This window comes from Bos mutus, chromosome 19 (assembly GCF_027580195.1).
Source record: "Bos mutus isolate GX-2022 chromosome 19, NWIPB_WYAK_1.1, whole genome shotgun sequence".
Taxonomy (NCBI): domain Eukaryota; kingdom Metazoa; phylum Chordata; class Mammalia; order Artiodactyla; family Bovidae; genus Bos; species Bos mutus.
The window spans coordinates 47,280,762-47,300,061 of record NC_091635.1 but is presented as its reverse complement, the minus strand read 5'-3'; the positions used below and the strand labels follow the sequence as shown (position 1 = coordinate 47,300,061).

At 42.8% G+C, this 19,300-nt stretch overlaps 1 protein-coding gene and 1 long non-coding RNA gene across 15 annotated transcripts in view; one reads left to right on the top strand and one right to left on the bottom strand.

Annotated features, from left to right (window-relative positions):
• Window positions 1-11,008: 11,008 nt before the first annotated feature.
• Window positions 11,009-13,609, bottom strand: LOC138992143 (uncharacterized). Its single transcript, XR_011468054.1, has 3 exons — window positions 13,160-13,609; window positions 12,821-12,922; window positions 11,009-11,926 (listed from the first exon to the last, which is right to left on the bottom strand). It is a non-coding gene; the product is annotated as an uncharacterized lncRNA (long non-coding RNA).
• A 90-nt stretch (window positions 13,610-13,699) lies between these two features.
• Window positions 13,700-19,300, top strand: part of SLFN12 (schlafen family member 12) — a 44,720-nt gene continuing 39,119 nt past the window's right edge. For all 14 annotated transcript variants that reach the window (XM_005899703.2, XM_070390467.1, XM_070390479.1 and 11 more), the window contains exon 1: window positions 13,700-13,819. The gene's annotated coding sequence lies outside the window, so the exon portion shown is untranslated. The remainder of the gene's footprint in view (window positions 13,820-19,300) is intronic.

The following is a 19,300-nucleotide window of genomic DNA, read 5'->3' as shown; positions in this document are numbered from 1 at the left end:
ACTTGAGTTGCAATGTCTGTGAAAGTAATTCTTTAAAAATCTAATTCTGGAGCAAAGCCTGCCAACACGTCCTGCCCACGGTCCACTGCACACAGTGGGGTATCTCTCCAGAAACTTGCTTCTGACCTGTAAACTCCCCCATCCATTAAACCACTGGTGTCTCTGTTGCTGACTCCAGGCTGTTTCTTCAGTCTTGAAGCTGGGCAAGCACAGGCCTTGTAGGCCTGAGGGTGCAGTCCAGTAACTGGTGGAGCCAACCAAGAAACCAAAGAAACTCCCACTAGTGCCAAGATGTTGGAAAACACAGGATGGGGAATGGAAAGGTGCAGGGACTGTCCATGAGACTGTGGGGCCTGGAAGTTGCAGTGGTAAGCCTGGGGTGTCTGTCCTCGCTGAAGGAGGGCCACCAAGAGATCTGGAGAGCAATGGCCTCTAATGGCTCTGCTGTTGTATCAGAGTGAGCCTTCTCTAATTGGCAAAGCTATCTTTCAAGAAGGATTTGGTATTTCTCTTGTGCCTCTGAGACGTAAATAATCTATCTGGGCTCTCTGGAACTTTAATCTTACATGACCTCTAATGGGAAATAGATGGGGAAACAGTAGAAACAGTGGCAGACTTTATTTTTGTGGGCTCCAAAATCACTGCAGATGGTGATTGCAGCCATGAAATTAAAAGACGCTTACTCCTTGGAAGGAAAGTTATGACCAACCTAGATAGCATATTCAAAAGCAGAGACATTACTTTGCCAACAAATGCCCGTCTAGTCAAGGCTATGGTTTTTCCAGTGGTCATGTATGGATGTGAGAGTTGGACTGTGAAGAAAGCTGAGCACTGAAGAATTGATGCTTTTGAACTGTGGTGTTGGAGAAGACTCTTGAGAGACCCCTGGACTGCAAGGAGATCCAACCAGTCCATCCTAAAGGAGATCAGTCCTGGGTGTTCATTGGAAGGACTGATGCTGAAGCTGAAACTCCAGTACTTTGGCCACCTCATGTGAAGAGTTGACTCATTTGAAAAGACCCTGATGCTGGGAGGGATTAGGGGTGGGAGGAGAAGGGGATGACAGAGGGTGAGATGGCTGGATGGTATCACCAACTCAATGGACATGAGTTTGGGTAAACTCTGGGAGTTGGTGATGGACAGGGAGGCCTGGCGTGCTGTGATTCATGGGGTCTCAAAGAGTCGGACATGACTGAGAGACTGAACTGAACTGAACTGAACTGAAGGATAAAGAAGGAAAAAAGAGCTTTTAGGTAAACTCTGTAGAAATAATTATATTTGGGGAATGTCTATCTGAAATAGTCTCCCTAGATTTTGGTGACTTTGAAAATGAAGTTGAAAGAAGAGAATTCATGAGTCATTTCAAACAGGATAAAATATTGAAATATTAATTGCTGGGCAAGTCTTTATCTACCTTTGTTTGCTTAGGAGAGGAAGACTAAACATTACGTTTTCCAATCAGGAAATGCATGATTACTTGCTTCTTGTTGTTTTTTTTTTTTTTTGCCAGAGATTAAGATTCTCAAGGGTTAAGATTATAATCAGTCATAATTCTTGTAACCAAGTTTCTTTATCCATCACATTGTGATCAAGTGATCTTTTTAAAAGACTTTTGACATTTGTTATTGCTGTACTCTGATGTTTTAGCAAAAGTGCTTCATCTTCAAGAAGATTCGTAGGAAGGGCCTCTTGACCATAACAGGTCTCTGATAAATTTCATCTTACACTGCTTAACTGATAGCTCAGTTGGTAAAGAATCCACCTGCAATGCAGGAGACCCTGGTTCGATTGATGGGTCAGGAAGATCTGCTGGAGAAGGGATAGGCTACTCACTTCAGTATTCTTGGGCTTCCCTTGTGGCTCAGCTGGTAAAGAATCCGCCTGCAATGTGGGAGACCTGGGTTCTATCCCTGGGTTGGGAAGATCCCCTGGAGAAGGGAAAGGCTACCCACTCCAGTATTCTGGTCTGGAGAATTCCATGGACTATAGTCCATGCAAACAGTCGGGCACAACTGAGCGACTTTCACGGGATACTGCTGAACTGGGTAAGAACTTGAAGAATCCTAATAGAAGACCTGATGGCTTCATAAAAAGTTAACAGAAAGACTGGTTACTGAATGACCTGGTAAATATGGTTATAACATTTATGGGTTTTGTCTGGAATGTTACTGTTTTTGATCTGTGTTTTTCAGATATGAAGAAGCCCTTTTGCTCAAGTTGGCTATGATTTATAGCCATTTGGTAAACTACACCTGTGGGTAGAATTAAAGCATTTTTCATCTCTACCTGGTCCCTCCAGAAGTTAGAGACCCTTAAGTTCTGAGCAGCCTTCTCAGGGGGTGATAGAGACTATCTCTGGGCATGTGTAGGAATCTTAATGTTTTGGGGACTGAGAGACCCACCAAGTATAGCCTGAGAGATGCCTTTGGCACGGCTTCGCTGGCTTCCAGAAGCCTTTTGGGAATTCTGTCCGAGACTCCCAAGGAGTGCTCCCTCAGTCAGTTTGGAGGAGTCTCATTGCATGGTGTTAGGAGAAGGCAATGGTAGCCCACTCCAGTATTCTTGCCTGGAAAATCCCATGGATGGAGGAGCCTGGTAGGCTGTAGTCCATGGGGTTACACAGAGTCGGACACAACTGAAGCGACTTAGCAGCAGCAGCAGCATTGCGTGGTGAGACTCTGAGTGTGGTCAATTGACTAGGCTTATTTTGCAAACAAATTACTTTTGATGGGCTGTGTTTGGTGGAATGAGGGTAATTTTAGAGAGAACAATGTTCCAGTTCTGTTCATTGAGCTCTGTATTTATGAAAGTTATTGTGCTAGCCATACTTTTGCCCTGATGTTCTGGATGGAAAGAAAAAATTATCTAGTGAAATTGTCACAGAGTAAAACTACTCAGGAAGTGTGACACTGTTTGTTTAAATCTACCACTAAAAGCACATGTAGGGGAACTTCCCTCCGGGTCCATTGGTTAAGAATCTGTAGGGAACACAGGTTCAATTCCCAGTTTGGAAGATCCCATATGGTGTGTGGAAAACTAAGCTCGAGTGCCACAGCTACTGAGCCCCACGTGCCCTAGAGCCCATGCTTCGCAACAAGAGAAGCCACCGCAATGAAAAGCCCACACTCCACAACAGAGAGTAGCTCCTGCTTGCCACAACCAAGACCCAGCGCAGTCAATTTTTTTTTCTTTTTTAAAAAGCTATAAAGAAGCACACAAATAAAATAAATACATTTTTAAAAGAAAAAGCACACATAGGGGCTTCCCTGATATGTGTGTCAGTTGCTCGGTCGTGTCCAGTTCTTTGCGACCCTATGGACTGTAGCCCACAATGCTCCTCTATCCATTGGGATTCTCCAGGCCAGAATACTGGAGTGGATTGCCATGCTGTCCTCCAGGGGATCTTCCTGACCCAGGGATCGAACCTGCATCTCTTACGTCTCCTGCATTGGCAGGTGGGTTCTTAACCCACTAAACCAACCTGGGAAGCCCCTGATGGTTCAGTGGTTAAAACTCTGTGCTTCTATTACAGGGGGCTTGAGTCTGATTCCTGATCAGGAAGTTCCACATACTGCATGGTGTGGCCAAAAAAAAAAAAAAAATTTTAAAAGCATATGTATAATGCTTGTGTAACAATTGGATAAAATATATGGCCTATAAAGCGTTTCCTCATTAACATAACCTCTAAGCCTGTTCATGAGATCTGATTAGTTTTCCCTGAACATGAATGATTAGGTGAATATAAAGGAGGCCTAGGGACACAATCTGAGTCTAGACTAGGAGCCAACACCCCATCAAGGGTTGGATATTTTAATCATCAGGGCTTTCTATTGAAAGATTTGCAATTAAAAAGAGAAATGATGAAAGAATCTGCACATATTGAGGAAGTGAGAAGGTTTATACATGGCTGAACTTAAATTTTACTGACCAGAGCAGCCCGACTTGCGGCCCTTCAGACATGCACTGTGCATCTGCTTTGGCCACCGAGGAAGGGAATGCACTCAAAAGTCAAATGGGAGTAGCTGTGGTTCAGACAACCAAATTAAAACTAGGTGGCCTCTGTATACGTAATTTTGGACATGCTCTTGTATTACTGAAAACTTGAGTTTTTTAAAGGTTTATTTATTTTAATTGGAGTCTAATTACTTTATAATATTGTAGTGGTTTTTGCCATACATTGACATGAATCAGCCACAGATGTACATGTGTCCCCCATCCTGAACCCCCCTCCTACCTCCATCCCCATCCCATCCCTCAGGGTCATCCCAGTGGACCGGCCCTGAGGACCCTGTCTTATGCCTTGAACCTGGACTGGCGATCTATTTCATATATGATAATATACATGATTCAATGCTATTCTCTCAAATTATCCCACCCTCACCTTCTCCCACAGAGTCCAATCGTCTGTTTTTTACATCTGTGTCTCTTTTGCTGTCTCACATATAGGGTGATTGTTATCATCTTTCTAAATTCCATATATATGTGTTAATATACTGTATTGGTGTTTTTCTTTCTGGCTTACTTCACTCTGTATGATAGGCTCCAGTTTCATCCACCTCATTAGAACTGTTTCAAACGCATTCTTTTAATGGCTGAGTTAATATTCCATTGTGCATATGTACCGCAGCTTTCTTATCCATTCATCTGCTGATGGACATCTAGGTTGCTTCCATGTCCTGGCTATTATAAGCAGTGCTGCAATGAACAGTGGGGTACATGTGTCTCTTTCAATTCTGGTTTCCTCGGTGTGTATGCCCAGTAGTGGGATTGCTGGGTCATAAGGCAGTTCTATTTCCAGTTTTTTAAGGAATCTCCACATTATTCTCTATAGTTGCTGTACTGTTTGCATTTCCACCAACAGTGTAAGAGGGTTTCCTTTTCTCCGCACCTTCTCCAGCACTTATTGTTTGTAGACTTTTTGATAGCAGCCATTCTGACCGGCATGAGATGGTACCTCATTGTGGTTTTGATTTGCATTTCTCTGATGATGAGTGATGTTGAGCATCTTTTCATGTGTTTGTTAGCCATCTGTATGTCTTCTTTGGAGAAATGTCTGTTTAGTTCTTTGGCCCATTTTTTGATTAGGTCATTTATTTTTCTGGAATTGAGCTGTAGGAACTGCTCGTATATTTTTGAGATTAATTGTCAGTTGCTTTTTTTGCTGTTATTTTCTCCCATTCTGAAGGCTGTCTTTTCACCTTGCTTATAGTTTCCTTCATTGTGCAAAAGCTTTTAATTAGGTCCCATTTGTTTATTTTTGCTCTTATTTCCATTACTCTGGGAGGTGGGTCATAGAGGATCCTGCTGTGATTTATATCAGAGAGTGTTTTGCCTATGTTTTCCTCTATTTCTGGTCTTACATTTAGATCTTTAATCCATTTTGAGTTTATTTTTGTGTATGGTGTTAGAAAGTGTTCTAGTTTCATTCTTTTACAAGTGGTTGACCAGTTTTCCCAGCACCACTTGTTAAAGAGATTGTCTTTTCTCCATTGTATATTCTTGCCTCCCTTGTCAAAGATAAGGTGTCCATAGGTATGTGGATTTATCTATGGGCTTTCTATTTTGTTCCATTGATCTATTTTTCTGTCTTTGTCCCAGTAAAATACTGTCTTGATGACTGTAGCTTTGCAGTATAGTTTGAAGTCAGGCAGGTTGATTCCTTCAGTTCCATTCTTCTTTCTCAAGATTGCTTTGGCTATTCGAGGCTTTTTGTATTTCCATACAAATTGTGAAGTTATTTGTTCTAGTTCTCTGAAAAATACCATTAGTAGCTTGATAGGGATTCTACTGAATCTATAGATGGCTTTGGGTAGTATACTCATTTTCACTGTATTGATTCTTCCAATCCATGAACATGGTATATTTCTCCATCTATTTGTGTCATCTGTGAAAATCTTTCATCAGTGTTTTATAGTTTTCTATATATGGGTCTTTTGTTTCTTTAGGCAGATTTATTCCTAAATATTTTGTTCTTTTCATTGCAATGGTCAATGGAATTGACCATTAATTTCTCTTCTTAATTTCTCTTTCTGTTCTCTCATTGTTAGTGTATAGGAATGCAAAGGATTTCTGTGTGTTAATTTTATATCCTGCAACTTTACTATATTCATTGATTAGCTCTAAAACTTGAGGTTTCTGAACTGTATTTCAGACTGGGACAAAAACCACAGGCAGGTGTGGTATTATCTCTGAAGGCAGTTATTGCTTGTGTTTTGCTTAATTGTCATGATCCCCTCTGCGTTGTGGTGATGTCTCAGATAGGGGTTTTTCTAGCAGCCTGATCCCCATGTGAGAAGAATATGGAGCAGAGCCAAGGTGAATCCCCAACAGACCTACAGTGTAAGTGAGAAAATGTTTGTTGTAAGCCTCTGAGGTTTGGGAATGGGTTTTTTCCTGCACCATGACCTGGCCTATATTGATGTGTATGTGAAGCATGTCAAGTGAAGCAGAGCAACAAAATGGAAAGGGTCTTGGACTTTGATGACCTTCTCAGAGGAATAATGGGCTTCCCTGGTGGCTCAGTGGTAAAGAATCTGCCTGCCAATGCAGGAGACACAGGCTTGTTCCCTGGATTGGGAAGATCCCCCGAAGAAAGAAATGGCAACCCATGCCAGTATTCTTGCCTGGAGAATCCCATGGACAGAGGAACCTGGTGGGCTACAGTCCATGGGGTCGCAAAAGAGTCAGACACGACTTAGCAAATGAACAACAACAAACAACAGAGGAGTAACACAGCATTTTTTACTTCTCTATGAGAAATAGGAGGCAGTATAGCAAAATTGGTAAGAGCAAGGGCTCAGGGGCCAGCTGCCTGGGTTCAGATCCCAGCTCTGCCTCCTTCTGGTTGGGCTTCCCTGGTGGCTCAGGTGGTAAAGAATCTGCCTGCAATGTGGGAGACCCAGGTTCAATCCCTGGGTCGGGAAGATCCCCTGAAGGAGGAAATGTCAACCCACTCCAGTATCCTTGCCTGGAGAATCCCATTCTCAGAAAAGCCTGGTGGGCTACAGCCTGTGAGGTCACAAAGAAGGTCTGATGTGACTGAGCGACTAACATTTTCACTTTCATGAGAAATACATTTCTAAATTATTTAATCCATTGTTAATTTGAGGTTTCTGTAAAAGCATCAGAACAAACCTCAGAACCCAAACACATGCCAACCTTACTCTCATCTCCTTGTCCCTCCTACTCATCCTAGGTAGTGAAGTGCCTTTATTCATGTATCAACTTACATCTGTTGTACCATGTAGCAGACTCTGCTGTATCCTCTCACACTCTCTTGCAGGTTGAAGTTCTCTGGAAGCAGATGCTGAGCTGCTCTAAACAGATGCAAGATGTTTACAACAGAGCAAAGATGTTTACAACAGATGTTTAAACAGAGCAAGATGTTTACAACAGAGCAAACCCCCTGAAAAGAACAGGAGGAAGTAGACTCGGGTAGAGAAAGACGTTGAATGAGATGTAGCCCTCCAAGAACCTCAGCCATTCTGGCAGGATGCTGTGCAGTGAATCGTGCCCAACGGAGTTGTCCTGCATGGAGCTGAATGGCTGAGGTTTGATATTGTCTATAACAATTTTCCCGTTGTCAGTTGTGAGCTGAGGCTGGGAGTGGTCTGTGCCTCCAAGCAAGGCAGCTCATTGCAGTTGAGGTGGGCCCTGAAGGAGCTGACATTTAGAGGCTGGTCTGCCATCTGCCTTCTTCCAAGTCTGGGCAGGAAGCCTCCTTTGAAGGGGACGTGGGTGGTGCATCCCCACGTCCACAATACTCCAACTTCCTACAACTTCCTTTTATTCTCTCATGCACAAGACTGTAATGATCTCATTCCCTAAATATAGTTATTTTATTTTTATTAACATCCAAAACATTTTGTGTTGGGGTATAGTTGGTTAGGAATGTTGTGATAGTTTCAGGTGAACAGTGAAGGGACTCAGCCACACATAGACATGTATCCATTCTCCCCCAAACCCCACTCCCATTCAATTACATTGAGCAGAGTTCCATGTGTTATACAACAGGTCTTTGTTGGTTATCCATTTTAAATATAGCAGCGTGTACATGTCCTTCCCAAAGTCCTTAACTATCCTTTCCCTCGGCAACCATGAGTTCCTTTTCTAAGTCTGTGAGTCTCTGTTTTGTAAGTAAGTTCATTTGTATCATTTTTTTTTTTAGAGTCCACATATAAGGGATGTCATATGATATTTCTCCTCTGTCCGGTTTATTTCACTCAGTATGACACTCTCTAGGTCCATCCATGTCGCTGCAAATGGCCTTACCCAAATATACTTCTGATCTATTCTGTGATTCATGGCAGCAACCGCATTTACAGTGTGTTTCACGTAGTTCTAAAGACCAGGATACAGTTGCCTTTCTACACTGGAGAATCTATATAACCAAAAATTCTACAGCACCTGTTTTTACGCTTTTTCTTTCTTCTGCCATCAACACACGGGGAACGGAGGGAGGCTCAAAATGCTTTGTTCAATTTCTTTTCTTTTTAGCAGGAAAAACCCCACCCATTTGCAATCTGAATGACCATAAGTTCTCTAGTTATCAGTGACATTGAGATTTTTAAGACCCAACTGATATTGTCTGAGCTCTCATTATGTGTAAATACAGAAAATTTGGTCTTTCTCTAGTTTCCTTGCATTAAGATTTCTGAGAGTGCCAGAAATGCTTCCATGCTCCTCAGATCTCATCTAGTCCTCTCCTCTCACTTTTTGCTCTGAACTGCTATGTCAAGACTTCTGCTGGTTACTTCCTTGATTGACCCAACAACTCTTGCAGGCTCTGCCCCTTCCATGCTGCTCTGTATCCCAAGAAGAAAAAGATCTCTTCCTCCGTTTCCCAAGTTACATGAAATATCAGACCCTGATTTTAGCAAAACATAGTAAAGACTTGCTTAGAGTGAGAGGGAAATATTTTTAATTAGATATTAGATAGCACTGTGCCCAGAGTCCTTTGACCACAGGTTATCCTGATGGCTTTTTTCTCCTTATCCTCCTCTACTGCCATTTTTTTTTCCCCTGAAATATTTGAGAGTAAGTTGCAGACATAGTACTCCTTCCCTCATGGCTCAAACAGTAAAGAATCCACCTGCAAAGCAGGAGACCTGAGTTCAATCACTGGGTCTGGAAGATCCCTTGGAGAAGGGAATGGCAACCCACTCCAATATTCTTGCCTGGAGAATTCCATGGACAGAGGAGCCTGGCAGGCTACAGTCCATGGGGTCACAAAGTCAGACACTGAGCGACTAACACTTTCATTTTTCACTAGTACTTTGGTGGTTATTTCTTAAGAATAAGGACATTCACAGTACAATAATCAAAACCAGTAAATTAAAACTGATACACTACTATGACCTAATCTATAGACCTTATTTGAATTTTATGGCAAAAGAAAAAAATCTGGTCTGGGATACAATCTAGGAACACACATTATATTTGTGTTTCTTAATCTCCTTTAATTTGGAATGGTTCTCTAGTTCCCCAGTTCATGGGGTCACAAAGAGTTAGACACAACTGAAGCAACTTAGCACACACACATGCATACACTGGAAAAACTCAGAAAAGCTTAGTAACTCTATCACAGCAAGTTCTAAAATACAAGTTTAAAGAAGAGAGTTTCAGTATTACACAAACTACCCACAAGAACAGAAGAGGAAACCCTGCCTAAATAACTTTATGATGCTAGCATACTCTTGTTTTTAAATCCCTTTATTTTGCATATTTCTTCTAACAATTTCCTGGATTTACATTTCTCTTGTTTTAATTGAAGTATAGTTGGTTTACAATGTTGTGCTAGTTTCTTCTGTACAGCAAATTGATTCAGTTATATACGTATATGTATGCGTGTTGTGCTTAGTCGCTCGGTTGTGTTGTTTATCTATTTTATATATAGGAATGTGAAATTAATCCCCAACTCCTAATTTATCCCTCTCCTACCCATTTCCTCTTTGGACTCTTTGCAACACCATGGACTGTAGCTCTCCAGGCTCCTCTGTCCATGGGGATTCTCCAGGCAAGAATACTGAAGCTGTATATTTATATATGTATATATATTGTTTTTCATATTCTTTTCTATTATATACATTGAATGTAGTTTCTTGTGCTTATGCAGTAGGTCCAGGTTGTTTATCTATTTTAGATATAGAAAGTGAAGGTGAAACTCACTCAGTCATGTCCCACTCTTTGCGACCCCATGGACTATACAGTCCATGGAATTCTCTAGGCCAGAATACTGGAGTGGGTAGCCTTTCCCTTCTCCAGGGGATCTTCCCAACCCAGGGATCGAACCCAGGTCTCCCTCACTGTGGGTAAATTCTTTGCCAGCTGAGCCACAAGGGAAGCCGAAGAATACTGGAGTGGGTAGCCTATCCCTTCTCCAGCGGGTCTTCCCAACCCAGGAATCGAACCAGGGTCTCCTGCATTGCAGGCAGATTACCAACTGAGCTATCGGGAAAGCCCCTTTATATATAGAAGTGTGTAATTAATCTCCAACTCCTAATTTATCCCTCTTCTATCCACTTCCTCTTTGGAAACTGTAACATTGCTTTCTATGTCTATGAGCCTGTTTCTGTTTTGTAGACAAGTTTACATGTATTAACTTTTTAGATTCCACATATAAGTGATGTCATATATTTGTCTTTCTCTGTCTGACTTCACTTAATATGATAATCTCTAGGTCCATCCATGTTGCTGCAAATGGCATTATTTCATCCTTTTTTAAAAATGGGTGAGTAGTATTCATATATATATATATATATATGCCACATTTTCTTTATCCATCCATCTATCGATGGGATACTTAGGCTGCTTCTACCTCTTGGCTATTGTACATATTGCTGCTATGAACACTGGTTAGCATAATCTTGATAATCAGTTGGACAAGTAAAATCTGAGAGGAAAATTGCAGATCATCATCACTCAATGTCTAGAAGAAAAAAATTCTAAATAAAATTTTAGCAAACCAAATCCAACAATATCTAAAAATGATAATACATCATGGCCAAGGTGATTTGAATCAGGAATTCATTTATTTTTTTCTTCTAGTTTTACTGAGATATAGTTGACACACAGCACTGTATCTAAATGAGGGATTTAATGTTCATTTTAGCACTAGAAAATCAATGAGAAAAATCATAGGATCAGCTGAATAGATGAGAAGTCTTCTAATAAATTTTGGATATTCTTTCGTGATAAAGCCTCTTAGCAAATTAGAACTATGACCAAACTTTTGGGAAGTGATAAAAAGAGTTTATGAGAAAACACACAGCAAATAGTTTTCATGCTGAGAAACTACTGAGATATCCCCTTAAGATAGTGAACATAGGAAGAGTGCCTACTATCAACACTTATTCACTGCTTCCCAAGAGATTCTAGCTAATCCAGTTGAGCAGGAAAAATAGAAAATAGGTACTGAAAAGACTGACTATTGTTTCCTGGGTTCTTTTGGTGTTTTAGCTGAGTTGCTTGGCTTGCAGGGTCTTAGTTTCCAAACTAGGGATTGAACCTGGGCCTTAGCAATAAATGAAACCACTGAGTCCTAACCACTGGATCTCCAGGGAATTCCCTGATTGACTATGTTTTATTTATTTATTTTTGTCTGTACTGGGTCTTTGTTGCTGCATGGACTTTCTCTAGTTGCAGTGAGCAGGGGTTACTCTCTCATTGCAGCGCCGAGGGCTTCTCGTTGCGGTGGCTTCTCTTGTTGTGGAACATGGGCTCCAAAATCCACAGGCTTCAGTAGTTGCGGCTCCAAAATCCACAGGCTTCAGTAATTGCGGCATGTGGGCTCTGGAATACAGGCTCAGTAGTTGTGGTGTGTGGGCTTAGTTCCTTCGAGGCATGTGGGATCTTCCCAGGCCAGGGATTGAAGCTGTGTCCATTGCATTGCAAGGTGGATACTTTACCACTGAGCCATCAGGGAAGCCTATGTTTTTAAAAAGTGCAGAAAAATCATTAGAATAATAAGGAAGTGTGTCAATTTTCTGGTTGCAGAAATCTATGCATGTAAAGTAATTGTACTTATATTATCAAACATAGAAAAAATTTTTCAATTTATTTTTGACTGTGCTGGGTCTTTGTTGTCGCACACATGTTTTTCTCTAGTTAAGGCAAGTAGGGGGCTACTTTTCATTGGATGCACAGTCTTCTCATTGCGGTGGCTTCTCTAGTTGCAGAGCATGGGGCTCTAGGCAAGCCTGCTCCATGGTTGCAACTCCAGCGCAGGCTCCACAGTTGTGGCCCAAAGGCTTAGTTGCTCTGTGGCATGTGGGATCTTCCCAGACCAAGGATTGTCCCCTGCACTGGCAGGCGGATTCTTAGCCACTGTGCCACCAGGGATGTCCCCCAAAATTATTTTTTAAAGATACTATCTAAAACTGCCTCAAAAATTAGGGACATAGGACTATCTGAAAAAAGGTGCGAGATCCTTCAGGAAAATTGTATGTAACTTTATTGTGAGACATTAAAGAAAATGTAATTAAGTATAGGATATATCATGTATCATGTATCAGGTCAGGGCTGGACGTGTTTCCCTGCTTGGACTGGGAAGGGCCTTAAAGAGCGTAGGGAGAGGAAGTTGGGGATTATAGATTACAGATTACAGAAACTGTAATCTCAGAGATGTCATTGTCTCCAAATGGATCTACAGATATTTGCAGCACAAATGAAAAAAGAAAAAAAAGTCTGAAAATAGCAAACGTTGGAAAGTGTTTAGAAAACTAGGAAAAGAAGCCCGAGAAGAACACACATACTATTGTTCCTTACTAAGGTGCATAACAAATTATCCCCAAACTCAGTTGCATAAAATAACCATACTCACAGATCCTGAGAGCCTGGAATCCGGACAGGGGATATGTTGTTCCATTCATTTTCAACTGGCTTGAAGGTTGGGGTTGGAATCCTCCGAAGGTTCAGTCTGCGGCTGATGGTAGGAGACGCCACTAACTCGGGGGTTCCTTAGGCATTCCTCCCTCCCTCCCTTCTTCCCGCCGTCTCCTTCATCTCTCTCTCTCTCCCGGTTTTAAAACGCGGCTTCCGAGAGTTTCAAAGTCTGAGGGTTCGGATCACAGGTCTTAGACCGGCTGAGCTGCAGAAACGTCTATTACCATAATTACCATAAAAAAGCGGGCCTAAGAAAAGTATCAAGAAAATCGTATACCTTTGAGAGAAGCCAATGGAGCTGGCTCCGGACCGATCATCCCACATGATCGGGGAGTGTGTCCGAATCTGCCTCCGGATCTTCGCGCCACCCTCGTTTAGGTGCACAGACGGCTCTTACCCGGTCCCCAGCGGCGACTGGGCTTTAAGTCCAGGGGACACCGGTGCGGTTGGAACGAGGCGAGTACAGCTGGAAAGAGTCCCGAGTAGAAAGCCTGATACCCCTTCGGCTGTGATGAGCCAAATAAAGGACAGTCGAGCAAACGCTCAGGGTGGCTCCCGGCGCGTGGGGGACACTGCCTGACAAGCTGATTGGCTGCCGCGCTAACAGGCGGGAAGGGCCGCTGGCTGGCTGATGGAGACGCCGAGCCCGGAAGAAAGCGGACCTCGCCCGTTTCGTTTTCTTTGTTTCTTTAAGTGAGCTTCCTTCTTTTAGACCTGTCGTGCAGAATATCTTAGAAAGTACAGATAAGCAGGCACAGAAGGAGAAATCTCCGGCCACCACCCAGACAATCACGTGTTTAAAGCCCAGGCGCTTCGCTCGCTAAGTTTCGAGGGGCGGAGGCAGCGTCGTCACCATTGGCTGGATGTGCCAGCGTTTACCAGCTCGCCTTTCAAACTGGGGACAAGGATCCTGGAAACTTCTGAGCAGCGCACCTGGGTAAGTTTGTCGCTCCCTCCCCGCCCCCCGCCCCCGCAGTTGCCAAACGGGCTTCCCTGGTGGCTCAGTTGGTAAAGAATCCGCCTGCAATGCAGGAGACCCCTCGATTCCTGGGTTGGGAAAATCCCCTGGAGCAGGGATAGGCTACCCACTCCAGTATTCTTGAGCTTCCCCTGTGGAGACCTGGGTTCGATCCTTGGGCTGGGAAGATCCCCTGGAGAAGGGATAGGGTACTCACTCCAGTATTCTTGAGCTTCCCTTATGGAGGCCGGGCTTCCCTGGTGGCTCAGAGGGTAAAGTGTCTGCCTACAATGTAGGACACCTGGGTTCGATCCCTGGGTCGGGAAGATCCCTGGGGAAGGAAATGGCAATCCACTCCAGTACTCTTGCCTGGAAAATCCGAAAATCCCATGGACTGAAAAGCCTGGTAGGCTACAGTCCATGGGATCGCAAAGAGTCGGATACGACTGAGCGACTTCACTATGGAGGCCTGGGTTCCATCCCTGGGTTGGGAAGATCCCCTGGAGAAGGGATAGGCTACCCACTCCAGTATTCTGGCCTGAAAATTCCATGGACTGTGTAGTCCATGGGGTGGCAAAGAGACAGATATGACTGAGCAACTTTCACTTTCACTACTGCCACATATTTGAACCTCAGCTTCTTATCCTAAGTCTAATCGAGCAGCCCCCAACCTTTTTTGGCGCCTTTCTTTTACAGAAAGACAATTTTGCCACCACCGTGGTGGGGATGGGGGTGGGGTGAGGGGGTGTGATTTGGGCAGTAATTCGAGTGATGGGGAGCAGCATGTGAAACTTCCCTCGCTGGCCAGCAGCTCACTTCCTGCTGTGCCCCACCCTACCCTACCCCACCCCCGACTCCTGCCCCGGGCCTAACAGACCTCGGACAGGTACCTGGTCTAGTCCACGGGCTACCTGTTACTCTCATTACTGCCCAAAGCGGCACAACCCCACCCAGCCCGCTCCTGGGCAGACCCCGGCCCGGTGTTTCCTCGCGTCTGAGTCTTGGCTCCGTGACTCCTATCTCGTTAGCTGCTGAGGCTGCTAAGTCACTTCAGTCGTGTCCGACTCTGTGTGACACCAAAGACAGCAGCCTACAAGGCTCCCCCGTCCCTGGGATTCTCCAGGCAAGAGTACTGGAGTGGGTTGCCATTGCCTTCTCTCTCTCTCTCCGTAGCAACAGTCTACCAAAAACCTACAGATTGTTAAGGACTTGGGATCCGGACACTTGGGAGCTTGAGGTCAGGGCTGGACGTCTTCCCCTGCATGGGCCTAGGGAGAGAAAGTTGGGGTCTTAGCAGCAGCATATCACTGGGAGGGAGGAAGGGCAAGGGACACATCAGGCATAAGGGGAGTTAGGGTTCTGTGGGTTAAAAATGTGGCTGGCAGTCACTTGGTGAACTGTCTTCTAAATCCAGAAAGAGAAACCAAGCCCTTAGTGCTTTGCCAGAGTTTATAATCTAAAAGGGAGTGGGGAGAAGAAGAACTACACCCTTTTAAACTAAATGCAAAGTGCTAAAGGAGAAGCCCAAAGAATGCACCATATGCTTGTGTTCTGTGATTTGTGTGTGTGTGTGTGTATGTGTATGTGTGTGTACTTGGTACCTTGGTTTTTATTTCTCAGGAGTTAGTTCCTGTCACTTCTGGCCCACCTTTCTGTGCAGTTACCACCAACCTGCATTCTGGCATAACTAAGGAGATGTGAATGCCATCCCATTGCCCATTAAAAATAGCCAACAACTCAGGTTAAATCCCCAATTCAGGTCAGATAGAATTTCCCCCAAGTCTGAAGTGTGGAAGATTTAAAAAACGACTCACCTGTAAAACTAGATCCAAGGTTCCAGGTGAGGTCAATGATTTTTAGGCTGTTAGGGATTTGGTCGGAGAAGGCAATGGCAACCCACTCTAGTACTTTTGCCTGGAAAATCCCATGGATGGAGGAGCCTGGTAGCCTGTAGTCCATGGGGTCGCTAAGAGTCGGACACGGCTGAGCGACTTCACTTTCACTTTTCACTTTCATGCATTGGAGAAGGAAATGGCAACCCACTCCAGTGTTCTTGCCTGGAGAATCCCAGGGATGGGGGAGCCTGGTGGGCTGCCGTCTATGGGGTCGTACAGAGTCGGACACGACTGAAGCGACTTAGCAGCAGCAGCAGCAGCAGCAGCAGGGATTTGGTAGGCTTCAGTTCCCAGCACATTTAAGGACTGTGTTCCACCACCTAAAGGCAGTGGTTTTGAACTGTAGAAAGTTCTCCATAGTTACAGAGTTGGACTGGCACAGCCAGGATGTCATGCTCACCCACAAGCCCTGGGTCCTTTCTCTATGTGGTGTCTCAGTTCCAGCTTCCGTGGGTTCCCGGTTGCCCAGCAGGATGAGAAGGCATCCTCCTTAAGCACTTTGGGGGTGAGACAGTACATATGGTGAGTGAGCCAGAAGGATTCACCAGTGGTAGGGCCTGATGCAGAGGGTGTTAAGGTTGGGAGGAAAGGTGAGAGGACTCTAGATGCAGAAGCTACAAGAAGACTGGGAGGCAGGGACTTCTTGGCAGGGCTTGTATTACAGAAGATACTAGGACTGGGACTCTGTTCTTGGGCATGAGTAGAACTGATTCTCCCTTTGGGATAGAGATGAAGAATCTTTTCTGTCAGGTCAGCAGGAAATGTGGACCTGTGTTTGAGGCAGCCCTCATGTCTAAGAAATACGAAGAAACTGGGTCTAAAGAATACTAGTTGTACTGCAATATTATGGAGAAAGCATAGGATGGCAAGCATACGTATCTCTCTCTGCTCTTTTCTTTTTATTAATTTATTTTAATGATTTTATTTAAAAATTTTATTTTATATTTGAGTATAATTAATTGACAATATTGTGTTAGTTTCAGGTGTACAGCAAAGTGACTCCCTTATGCATGTATCTATTCTTTTTCAAATTCTTTTCCCATTTAGGTTATTACAGAATATTGAGCAGAGTTCCCTGTACATACAAATACAGTAGGTCTTTGCTGGTTATCTGTTTATGCAACATTAAGAATTTTATTAAGGGTTATAATTATTTTTTTCACTTTTGAGAATGACTTTATTTTTTTAATTTTAATTTATTTATTTTAATTGGAGGCTAATTACTTTACAATATTGTATTGGTTTTGCCATACATCAACATGAATCCACCACGGGTGTACACATGTTCCCAATCCTGAACCCCGCTCCCACCTCCCTCCCCATACCATCCCTCTGGGTCATCCCATTGCACCAGCCCCAAGCATCCTGTATCCTGCATCGAACCTGGACTGGCGATTCATTTCTTATATGATATTATACATGTTTCAATGCCATTCTCCCAAATCATCCCACCCTCTCCCTCTCCCACAGAGTCTAAAAGACTGTTCTATACATCTCTGTCTCTTTTGCTGTCTCGCATACAGGGTTATCGTTACCATCTTTCTAAATTCCATATATGTGCATTAGTATTCTGTATTGGTGTTTTTCTTTCTGGCTTACTTCACTCTGTATAATAGGCTCCAGTTTCATCCACCTCATTAGAACTGATTCGAATGTATTCTTTTTAATGGTTGAGTAATATTCCATTGTGTATATGTACCACAGCTTTCTTATCCATTCATCTGCTGATGGACATCTAGGTTGCTTCCACGTCCTGGCTATTAGAAACAGTGCTGCGATGAATATTGGGGTACACGTGTCTCTTTCAGTTCTGGTTTCCTCAGTGTGTATGCCCAGCAGTGGGATTGCTGGGTCATAAGGCAGTTCTATTTCCAGTTTTTTAAGGTATCTCCACACTGTTCTCCATAGGGGCTGTACTAGTTTGCATTCCCACCAACAGTGTAAGAGGGTTCCCTTTTCTCCACACCATCTCCAGCATTTATTGCTTGTAGACTTTTGGATCACAGCCATTCTGACTGGCGTGAAATGGTACCTCATAGTGGTTTTGATTTGCATTTCTCTGATAATGAGTGATGTTGAGCATTTTTTCATGTGTTTGTTAGCCATCTGTATGTCTTCTTTGGAGAAATGTCTAGTTCTTTGGCCCAGTTTTTGATTGGGTTGTTTATTTTTCTGGAATTGAGCTGCAGGAGTTACTTGTATATTTTTGAGATTTGTTGTTTGTCAGTTGCTTCATTTGCTATTATTTTCTCTCGTTCTGAAGGCTGTCTTTTCACCTTGCTTATAGTTTCTTTTGTTGTGCAGAAGCTTTTAATTTTGATTAGGTCCCATTTGTTTATTTTGGCTTTTATTTCCAATATTCTGGGAGGTGGGTCATAGAGGATCCTGCTGTGATTTATGTCGGATAGTGTTTTGCCTGTGTTCTCCTCTAAGAGTTTTATAGTTTCTGGTCTTACTTTTAGATCTTTAATCCATTTTGAGTTTATTTTTGTGTATGATATTAGAAAGTGTTCTAGTTTCATTCTTTTACAAGTGGTTGACCAGTTTTCCCAGCACCACTTGTTAAAGAGATTGTCTTTTCTCCATTGTATATTCTTGCCTCCTTTGTCAAAGATAAGGTAACCATAGGTGCGTGGGTTTATCTCTGGGCTTTCTATTTTGTTCCATTGATCTATATTTCTGTCTTTGTGCCAGTACCATACTGTCTTGATGACTGTGGCTTTGTAGTAGAGCCTGAAGTCAGGAAAGTTGATTCTTCTTTCTCAAGATTGCTTTGGCTATTCAAGGTTTTTTGTATTTCCATACAAATTGTGAAATTATTTGTTCTAGCTCTGTGAAGAATACCGTTGGTAGCTTGATAGGGATTTCATTGAATCTATAGATTTCTTTGGGTAGTATCCTCATTTTCACTATATTGATTCTTCTGATCCATGAACGTGGTATATTTCTCCATCTATTAGTGTCCTCTTTGATTTCTTTCACCAGTGTTTTATAGTTTTCTATATATAGGTCTTTAGTTTCTTTAGGTAGATATATTCCTAAGTATTTTATTCTTTTTGTTGCAATGGTGAATGGAATTGTTTCCTTAATTTCTCTATTTTCTCATTATTAGCGTATAGGAATGCAAGGGATTTCTGTGTGTTGATTTTATATCCTGCAACTTTACTATATTCATTGATTAGCTCTAGTAATTTTCTGGTGGAGTCTTTAGGGTTTTCTATGTAGAGGATCATGTCATCTACAAACAGCGAGAGTTTTACTTATTCTTTTCCAGTTTGGATTCCTTTTATTTCTTTTTCTGCTCTGATTGCTGTGGCCAAAACTTCCAGAACTATGTTGAATAGTAGTGGTGAAAGTTGGCACCCTTGTCTTGTTCCTGACTTTAGGGGAAATGCTTTCAATTTTTCACCATTGAGGATAATGTTTGCTGTGGGTTTGTCATATATAGCTTTTATTATGTTGGGGTATGTTCCTTCTATTCCTGCTTTCTGGAGAGTTTTTATCATAAATGGATGTTGAATTTTGTCAAAGGCTTTCTCTGCATCTGTTGAGATAATCATATGAC